Consider the following 11,024-nt stretch of genomic DNA (forward strand, 5'->3'; position numbering starts at 1 on the left):
AAGGCTATTCAAGGATAATTAATGGTTTAATAGCATTTCAGCATTTTAATTGGTTGGTCAAATTTTATTAACCATTACCAAGTATAAATTTATACCACCCACGTTAAGCATGAACATAAATAAAGATAACAACAATAAATAACATCAATTTAATTCAACTTCTGATAAATTAATCATGTGAGGGTCCAGGCCGCTCTTGACCGTGAGCATTGCTGTTATAACAGTTTTACACTCTGTAGAGGTTGTACACTTTCATCACAAGTTGCATAAAAGTTCAAAAGAAATATGGACCCAATCATGTTGTATGGGCTAGGCATAATACCACACTTCCGACGTGTGATTGCGTAGCGACGCTACGAGGCCTTTATAAAGATTCCCTAATAAGTGATAACCCGCTAAGGTTTCAGTGTTTGGCATGCATAAACCTCCCTAGTGGGCATAGTATCTTAGCAAAGCTCACTTCCCAAGAGGACCGGGTTATACAACAACTTAGTCCCCCCTTCTTGCCCTCAGTAAGAATACCCTAAACTAGAATCTCTAATTACTTAGATTAGAGCCATATAGTTCTTGTGGTTGCATTATTTTCCTGGGTAGTTCTCCATGTTTCAATTAAGCATAGTAATCTTGTATTAATGAAAGGTATAGAATAAATAAAATATGCTTAATCATTGGTTCATTAATACCACCATATCTAAATAGACCAACTAAGCCAGAACTACCCAACATGATATAAACCCAAGTTGATCAAGGTATAGGGGTAAAACTAGGCAAACCTTATATAGGACCCATCATGTTTATAAACATAAAGTGCATAGCATATGTATTGAACATAAAAGTAAAGGTTGCATAGGATCAAATTGCAATAAAGGGCACGACTTACCTTCCTGAACTTGCTCTTGGTGCTCAAAGTCATCAAAGCCTTGCTAACTTACCTACCTGAACTTGCTCTTGCTGCTCAAAGTCATCAAAGCCTTGCTCTTCGAATCCCTCGAACTGTAGTCCTTCTATACGCATCAAACAAATACATACAAGCAAACAAAGGACTAAATAAAAAAATACATCAATCAATAGCAAAAGATCAAAATAGGATCATAAAAATACTCTATGCATCAACATGAACTCATAGGCACAAGAATCGCTTAAAACGGATTTAAAACACTAACAGTATGAGTTAAACAAGACTCAGGGGCTTAACTGCGAGGAAACTAAACTTCCAGGGGATAACTTCAAAGAAATCGAGGGCTAAAACCTAATTAAACATATAAACAGAAGGTCTAACATGTAAAAGAGCAGATCTAGGATGGTAGGCGATATTTTGTAAAAGGGCAGGGGCCTAAGCAGAGGAAAAAGGATCTAAATCCAATTACTTTTGAACTAGATGATCTCGGGTGCAAAAAGAGAAAAAGGCAGGGGCCTTTTAGCAAAAGTGGTGCAGGCAGCTCGGGTTGACCGGTACGCTGACCGGTTGACTCTGGTTAGATCCAATCCGAGCCGTTGGCTCGCGATCAGGTGGTTGGCGACTGCGGCGTGGGGCGGTGACGAGCGGCGATGCTACAGAGGACCTCGCTGAAATCGAGCGTAGCTCGAGTGGCGGTTCACGGCTTTCGACGGGGACTTGCTTGGGACGAAGCTGGGGCATGGCGAACCGATTTAGGTGGTTCTCGTGGTGGCCTAGTTGAGGACGGCGCGAGGCGATGCGGCAGAGCGGCTCGGCGTGGCGACGGCAACTCCGGCGAGCTCGTCCGCGCGAAAGACGGCACGGGAGTGCACGAAATCTTCACGTGAAGCTTCCTCACCACGATGCGAACCTCTGAGCGGTGATCTTGCTGACGGCAAGGTGGCGACAGTGGAGATCAAGCACGACAGGTGTGTGCTAGGGTTCGAGCTCGGGCGGCGGTGCTGGGTGCGAGGTGAGGGTGCTAGGGTTTGATGGGGGCTTCGGAGGCATAGTAGTGGCTTATATAGGTCACGGAGATGACCTTGGCGTGCACGCCACAAAGCGGAGATGGATGCGGGGCGGTCGGGACTAGAGCTCAAGTCCAGCTTGGGTGCAGCGCGAGGACAGGGATGATGGGTGGGGGCCACCCATCAGCAGCACGTGGGCTGGGCTGGCGTGGGGGAGGCGCTGCTTGGCTAGCCTGCTGGGCTGGCTCCTACGGGGCAGGGCTAAAAGAAAAGGTGAGCCAAAAGGAGAAAGAGAAAGAGAAAGAGAAAGGTTTTTCCTATTTTTGCAAAGGGATTCAAACAAATGAATTCAAATACAAATTTGAATTCAAACAAACAAAATCAATGCACCAGCATGAATGCAACAATGAAACACTATAATTCATTAATTTATTTTGAAAAAGATTTAAATGCCTCATAAAATTAAATGCAACCTTATAAAACCTTAAATCCTTAAACACAAGCAATTAATTTCTAGAAAATTCTAACAAATTTTATTCATTTGCAAAAGTTGAAAATTAGGGTGTTACACTCTATAAGGTTATGATAGACTTTAGCCATGAATTACTCTTTATGCTTTTCCATTTCATCTATAGATGTTCCATTTGCATCACAACTCCATGGTTAAAACCTTTCCTCGAACTATGTGTTTTGACATGGAATTTGATAGGCTTGTTTTTCGTGGTGTGCATGATGACACACATCATGCTAGTATACTTTGAGTTAGTTTTTTTCTTTGTAAAAAAATAGAAAAGTGGGTAATTTAGATGATAGTGCATGTATGTAGGATAATTTTGGAACATTTTTATAATAATAGAGATAGGAAACCTGTTTAATGGACTTTATTTTAATAATGACATGGGTTGGTATTAGATGCATAGTTAAAGAGTTACTTTTGATAAATTTTTATAATAGCGTAGGTAAGTAATATGGATGAAGATTAAGAGTTACTTTAGATTATTTGTGCGAAGGATACATATGTTGCTACACCAAACTTAGACTCTACTATAGTTCAGGATCTCAGAGTTAGAGAGACAGAAGAGCAAGGTATACGTCACACTCGGTTTTAAAATAAAACCAAGTACTACCTATATGTATGTTAGGATCTAGTTTCATACATATAGTGAGATCATTAGTGAATAACAGTAATAGTATCACGTAAAGAAATATAAATAAAGACTTATAGGTCTATCTGTGTTATACAACTTAATCCTGAAAACGTAGGCTCCAAACTTCACATGCAATTAACTGGGGCTGAGAACTCAGCATCATCTTTGGAAAACTTCACACACCTTTCTCTTCCGAGCAGTAGTAAGCAAGGGTGAGTACTCTTATGGTTGGTACTCAGTAAGGCCACATGAAATAACCAGAGTACCGATTTAAGTCCATCTTCAAGTTTAATTAATCATGTGAGGGTCCAGGCCGCTCTTGACCATGAGCACGGCTGATCGATCAGTTTTACACTCTGCAGAGGTTGTACATCTTTACCCACAAGTCGCGTAAAAGTTCAAAAGAACTTTAGACCCAACCATGCTGTGAGGGTCAGGCACAATACTACACTACCGAGGTGTGATTGCATAGGAACGCTACGAGGCCTTTACAAAAATTCCCTAATAAGTGGTAACCCGCTAAGGTTTTCGGATCAGTAGCAAAGTCTAAACCTCCCTAGGGGGCATAGGGTCTTAGCAAAACTCCCTTCCTGAGAGGACAGGGTTATACCCCATCTACCGCCGCCCCTCTTGCCCTTTTGGTAAGATCACCCTAGACTAAGGTCTCTAATTAATTAGCCAAGACTAGTGCATTTTAGTTCTTGTGGTTGCACTGTTTTCCCGGGTAGTTCTCCATGTTCCAATTAACATCATCATGGCATTATAAATAAGCATAGACAAAAGGATGGTTAGGGACACTTGCCTTTCTCCAACAAAAGTTACTCTTACTGCTCTTCAGATCTTGCTCTCTTGAAACTCTTAATCTTCAAATCTTTCAAACAGCGATCCTTCTACTCGAAGCAATCACCGGCACAAATATACAAGCAAACAAACAAGTACAACTAATAAAAATACACCAAAATAAAAGAAAAGCTTTAAAAGAGCGTACTAAAGGATAGGGCTTGATTTAGGATCACGCAAATGCAGGAAATGCTGAGAACGGAACTATGGTCGACAAGGAAAAATTATCGTGAGGTTTGATTTATAAAAGAAAGAGAAATGCCTACGTGCTTCATATATTTTAATAAGCAAAAATATGTAAAGATATTTTAGATAAACATCCTTAGCAAGTTATATTTATATATGAAAAGATGATGTAGAGCTTAGTCAAATTTTATTTATAAACATTCAAGTACAATTTATGCAAATTAAATATTTAATTTAAAAAAAAGGTACATGTAAACATCTAAGCGCATAGCTTTATGATTCGGGTTGAACTAACTGAATCATAATTCAAAAACATATGTATATTTTTATTAGTCAAATAAAAATTTAATTATGAAAATTTGAGATATATCTTATTTAGATTTTATTTAGAAAACAAATTGAATACACATTAATTAGTTTAAGTTTGACTATGAAAACCAAGGTATAACTCTAGTTAGCTTTTAATTGGAAGAAAAGTAAGCATTAATCAAATTGATGTTTATTGTGAAAAGAAGTGTATAACTAAGTAGCTTTTATTTAGAGAAGACACATGTTTATCAGGCATTAATCAAATTAATAACAAATTTATTTTCAAAAACATGGATGAAGTAAAACATCACCACTAACATATAATTTATGTTACCATGAACCTAACGCAATTTGAACGGATAGAAATGGAGCTAAAACATGTAATCTATAGATTAAACAAGGTTCGAGGGACCTATCGTGATTAACTATAGACTTCAGGGGTTAGCAGTGAAGAAACTCTAGACTTAGTTAATAGTCACTGCGAATAGACGAATCCTTAGGGTTAGATCTGTGAGATTCTAGGACTTGGCTTAGATTGGAATGATCTGGATTTTCTAGGAGTTTTTCTATATGAAATACACGACTCGGAAGAAAGGTGAAGAATTACATATTTTTAGGGGGCAAAGTGCAAAACATCCTCACCTTCAACCTCCGGTCGACCTTATCTGTCGACCATACATGCCCGGACCCACTAGAAGGTTTGTACGGACCCACTCAAGGGGACGTACTCGAGACGTATCAGGACATGAAGACTACGCTATAGGGCAACATAGACTACATGGAACTCCGAAGGGCTAGTCGGAATATAAGGAAACTACTTTGCCAAGTTAGAGTATAACTCTATAGTCTTATCTGACTAGTACTCTTGTACTCAAAGCTACCCTGTAGCCCTGCTCCCCGGATATATAAGGATGGGTAGGGATCCCCTCCAAACAAGTTCAATCGAATATAAGCATACAACACACAGGACGTAGGGTTTTATGCGATCTAGCGGCCCGAACCTGTATAAATCATGTCCCTGCGTCACCATCAGCTCCTTGAAATTTGGTGACACCCACCAACCAAAACTCTATCTTGGGTACTCCCTTGATAAGTTGTCGGGTTAAAACACTGATAGCTAGCGCGCTACGTAGGGGAAGTCGCCGAAATTCTCCGCGTGAGATCGATGGCTTCAGTCATCATCAAGCCTGTGTTCGTGTTCAAGCGGGCGTAACGTTTGTTTTTGGCTCTTGGCTTTGCATCGCTGACAGCATTGGAGGTTTCCAACATTGCGTCATCGAAGAACCGGAGAAACAGTATCTCGGCGGAAACTCTCGTTAACATGAGGAGAAAGATTTCGTCGAGACATTATCCAATTGGCCAGCCAGGCTTGCCGGCGGCGTCGGCCGGGGCTGGGGTAGCTCGCGCGACAAGCTCGAGAGGTGGCATTCGGACGAACGGTGGTGTAGGGGTGTCGGTGCGGGAGGCGCGGGCAGTGATGGTGGCGGCACACAAGGGCTTTGGCGCGGCGGCTCATGCGGTGGGCGGCCGGCGGGGTGCAGGTGGCTAGGCGCGCAGGGGTCCGGCGGCTGCGGCGGGCACGAGCGCCGGTGGTAGCAGCGGCTGGCAGCAAGCGGTGGTGGTGGCACGGCCAGCGCATGCAAGTGGTGGCGGCGGCGGCGCAGCGCGGGGCGAGCGCGTGGGATAGCGGTGGCGGCGCATTTTATAGGCGTACACGCCTAGGTTGATCGGCGGCAGCACCGGCAGCTAGGCCCAGATGGGCCTGACGAGCTTGCGGCTTGGTCGGTCGGAGCAGGTCGGGCCCACGGGCTCGGTCGGTAGGATAGGTTAGATTTATTTTTGTCAGAAATCATTTCCCGTGTCAATAAAAAAATCTAGATAATTCATTTAAGCCACAAAAAATGCTCTGAAAAATTCCAAAAATTCTAGGAAAATTCCTAGAGATAATTGGGACACGATCAATCCAAATAAAATACTTGGAGCACATGAAAAGGACTCTAGAGCCTTTCAAAAATTGGATTTAGCTCTTAGAAAATGAGGGTAAATTCCAAGAAATTCTGGAAAATTTTTTGGAAGAACCTAAGCATCGTATGAACACATTTTTGAAACTTTTACACTCATGAAACACCAAGATGTATCGGTATGAATGCAACACACAAAACAACCTTATTTAATTTAGAAAGAACAAACAATTATTTTTCCTATACTAAATTTTCTGTGAAGAAAATAAATGTTGGGAAAAATTTTAAAATTATGTGAAAATCATTGTTTATTTATTCCTTTTTAATTATATCCTGAAATTAAAAAATCTCAGCGTGTGACAATATAGCTCACAAAAAAAAACAAAGGTAGTATAACCTAATATTACTTGCAGGCATGCATTGAAAGCGACACATGCAATGCATGGCGCATGGCAACAGTGGCGCATGCCCCTCAGCCCCTACTCCTACGAGCCCGCCAGCACAGATCCACCCATCTATGCTACCGGGTGCTTGCGTCGCTCGCCAGCACAGACTGTGCTGGCGGGCGTTCCCCTGCCGGCTCAAGGAACCACTGCGCTGGTGGGTGTTCCCCTGCTGGCTCAAGGAACCACTGTGCCAATCACGCCCGTCAGCATGATAATTTTCATGTGCCAGCATAAATTATTTCTGGCGTAGTGTTGTACCGTTATTAGGTACCTACATGCATATACAGTTAGTATATGGAGTTCATCCGTTTGTTATCATTGCCATAAGCTTTTAGCCTTTTACCATCAAATAGAGGAAGCTCCCGATAACAAGTGGGTCGTCGCACAGATAAACCATGTCTTTTGTCTAAGAAATGCGCAGATTGTGTCCCATCTCTATCTTCATGATCCACGTAATTAATGACCTGCAGATAAAATCCAAACGTCAATGGAAAATGATTCGCGTGTAGAAAAAAAAAGAGTTCGCCGTCTGCTACATACACCCTCAGCATCATCAGTTCATCACCATGCAAGCTATGCAGCAGAGCGGCACCACGAGCCTAGTCAACCTGCCAGCGCACCATGAAAGTTTTTTATACTTAAGGACTCGATTATATTAAATATTAAAGAGTTAAATGCACCGGCGGCCCTTGAATTTGTGCCGATGTGTTATCTAGGTACACGAACTTTTGAAATGCATTTTTAGGTCCCCAAACTTGCTAATCGTGCCAAATAAAACTTGCTAATCGTGCCAAATAAGTCCAAATCTTAGCAATTTGCATTAAAACGCCGATTACACTATAATTATCCCATCTCTCTCTCTCTCCATCTCTCTCTCTCCCGGACGCCAGCCGGTTCCTCCCCGCGCCGCCGGCTCCAGCGTCCCCGTCTCCATCGCCGGCTCCCACCGCCCGCTCCATCCCTCCCTACTTTGGCCCCCCTCTTGTCTTCCCAGTGGCACCCCTCCCCGGTCGCCTCCTCCCTTCCCACGCCAGCCGTCGCCCCCTCCCTTCCTTCCTGAGCAGATCGCCACTCCTCCCTCTCCCCGCGCCGCCAACCACCGGTCCCTCACCCTGCACCGCCAGCCGCCCCATGAGCCCCGGGTTCGCGCGGCCTCGTGGCCACCCTGCAGAGCGTCGTGCAACGCTTGTCCATGTCCTGGGCTAGTGCGCGCAGGGAGGAGGACGAGGTGGAGGAGGAGCAACGCGAGGTCCGCGTGCTCGCCCGCGGCCGCAACGTGGAGGAGCGTGTTGCCCCCACCGTGGCAGCCGACTCGAGGTCTGGGGTGGCAGGGTCCGCCAGGAGCACCTTGACAAGCCGGCACTCGTCGCCACTGCGCGCCGTGCGGAGCAGCGTGGGGCCCATGGTCGGTAGCGTGGCAGCAGCAGACAGCGGGCGCGGGGTTTGTGGTGGAGGGTCAAGAAAGCAAGGTGTGTAAATTGTTGAAGTCGTTGTATGGCCTGAAATAAGCACCTAAATAATGGCATGATAAGTTTGACAGAACTTTAACTTCTGTGAGCTTTGTCATTAATGAGGCTGATAGATGTGTGTACTATCGCCATGGTGGGGTGAAGGAGTTATACTGTGCTTGTATGTGGATGACACTGATCTTTGGTACAAACATTGATGTGATCAATGAGGTCAAGTCTTTTCTATCACAGAACTTTGATATGAAAGATCTGGGAGAAGCTGATGTTATTCTGAACATCAAGATGATTAAGTATGATAATGAGATTACTCTTTCGCAATCCCATTATGTGGAGAAGGTCTTGAACCGTTTTGGTTATATGGACAACAAGCCTTCTCCAACACCTTATGATCCCAGCATGATACTTAGACAGAACAAGAAAACTGCGAAAGACCAACTGTGATACTCTCAGATTATCGGTTCACTCATGTACTTAGCTAGCGCAACGAGACCTGACATATCTTTTGCTGTGAGCAAATTGAGCAGGTTCATGTCAAACTCGGGCATTGATCATTGGCATGCAATTGAAAGGGTTATGTGCTACTTGGTGAGTACTATGAGTTATGGGATTTACTATTCCAAGCACCCTGCTGTGCTGGAGGGATATAGTGATTCGAACTGGATTTCTGACGCTGATGACCTATATGCCACGAGTGGGTATGTGTTTACCCTTGGAGGTGGTGCAATATCATAGAGGGCTTGCAAACAAACCATTCTGACGAGGTCAACCATGGAAGCAGAACTTACTGCTTTGGAAACAATCACTGTTGAGGCAGAGTGGCTTTGTGAGCTCTTAATGGACTTGCCTGTGGTTGATAAACCAGTGCCGGCAATCCTTACAAATGGTGATAGTCAAAGTGAACAATGCTAAGGATAATGCGAAGGTATCAAGACATGTCAAGAGAGTACTAAAGTCTGTCAGGAAGTTGAGAAACTCCGTAGTAATAAGTGTGACTTACATTCAAACAGACAAAAACCTGACAGATCTCTATACAAAAGGGCTATCACAGAATGTGATAGAATGTGCATCGAGGGAGATTGGTATAAGACCCGTTTGAGTTGCCGTAGTAGTAACCCAACCTATGTGATCGAAGATCCCGTGAATTAGGATCTGGGAAATACAAGCTATCGATTGACTGAGGAGAGTAATTATTAAACCCTCTTTATGTGAAGATGCAATACTCTCAAATGCTGTAAGGCAGGTTAGCAATATGCTTTAATGTGCTTCTATTGGCTTGATTAAGCAAAGATGCTGTTCTACAGAGTATTCTTGAAAGAACACACCTATATGAGCCTGACTGTAAAACATCGCAGTCTATGAGACTCTGGTGATCTCTAGTAATCTCACGAAGAGACCAAGGAGTATGACAAATATGCTCCACCCGCGGGGTAGGCTACTGGCAGTTAGGTACTAGTTCCGACTTTGAGTGAAACTTGTCCGCACAAAACTTGCAATTCAAGGCTTGGTCCATTGTTCAAGTTGTGGATGAATGTAGCTTGAAGCTCTAGGCGAGAGTTCAACTTAACAGTCCTTGCTGGAACACTAGTATATCAAACAGTACTAAATAAAACGCAAAACACCTAAATGGGTATTTGAGATCTGGTGGGGGATTGTTAGATATATGGGCTTAGCCATTTAAATAATCCTTAATAAATCTCAAAGGCCCATTAGAGTTAAGAGGGAGTACACCATCTATTAGTTCCGTATTGCTAATAGACGAGAGTGTGGGGTTTTCCTCCCTATATATACGGACCACCTCCCTCATGGAAAAGACGCACCATAGACTACTATACGGGAAGGTCCCCAAGTTAGGGTATCCCTAAGATGGTCTATATGAGTTAGGTTTTGCCTCTTCTCGCTGCTACGTCGCCACCATAGTCAACTTCATCCCGAACGCCAGCGTGCACCGGTGAACAGGAAAGCAAGTTTCCGAAACCTCTTGCTCTTGTGATCCTACACCGGGAGGGGGCGAATAAGATTTTTGGAAAGCGCTCCGCATGACTACTCAAGGTCTTCACCACGGCTCGTTTTCCGTCCAAGTCCGGCGTTGCGGTGTCCCATCGTCTTCAATATCGTCTACTGCGCTCCGTTCACAACATCGTTGTCGTTCCTTTAGCACCACTTGTCATCGCGGCTGCACCTGCTAAGTACGTATGTCGTGATCCGATTTGTTATTTCAGCATGTTTTCTAAGATAACGAAGTCGTGCTTGCTGTTGCCTAGTATGTTAGAGAATTGCATGCTAGATTTTATTCTTGTCATGATAAATCTAGTTTGGAATTCAATCATGCAGTTGTCTAATTTTCCAACACTACTCTCGTTGCATTCATTGGAAGGAGGTTTGTATGAGCATCTAGTCCAACTTTTCTTTGGATTTCGGATAGGAAAGTTGTTCTCGCTCGAAATGGAACGAGAATTTGAACATAGAGGACTCAGCTCGTAATAGCATCGTAACCGATAGGGGTATTAAGCAAAATGTCATGTGATGCGTTCTCCCTGTTTTCTTTCAACGTTGACCGCAACGCGTCGGCCGATGTGGAGCTCACGCCACTGTTAGGTGGACCTGGCCCGTTCGCGTGTGGGACCCAGGGGTTGGCTGGAGGCGCCTGGTCGCTCGTGCGCTGGCCATTCAAACTTCCCATTGGGCCTGAACTGTCGAATCTTCCGCTGCGCGGTGAAAAGAAAAAGATGTCTGACCAAAAACCCTCAACATCCACATGCG

Source organism: Setaria viridis, chromosome 8, assembly GCF_005286985.2.
Source record: "Setaria viridis chromosome 8, Setaria_viridis_v4.0, whole genome shotgun sequence".
Taxonomy (NCBI): domain Eukaryota; kingdom Viridiplantae; phylum Streptophyta; class Magnoliopsida; order Poales; family Poaceae; genus Setaria; species Setaria viridis.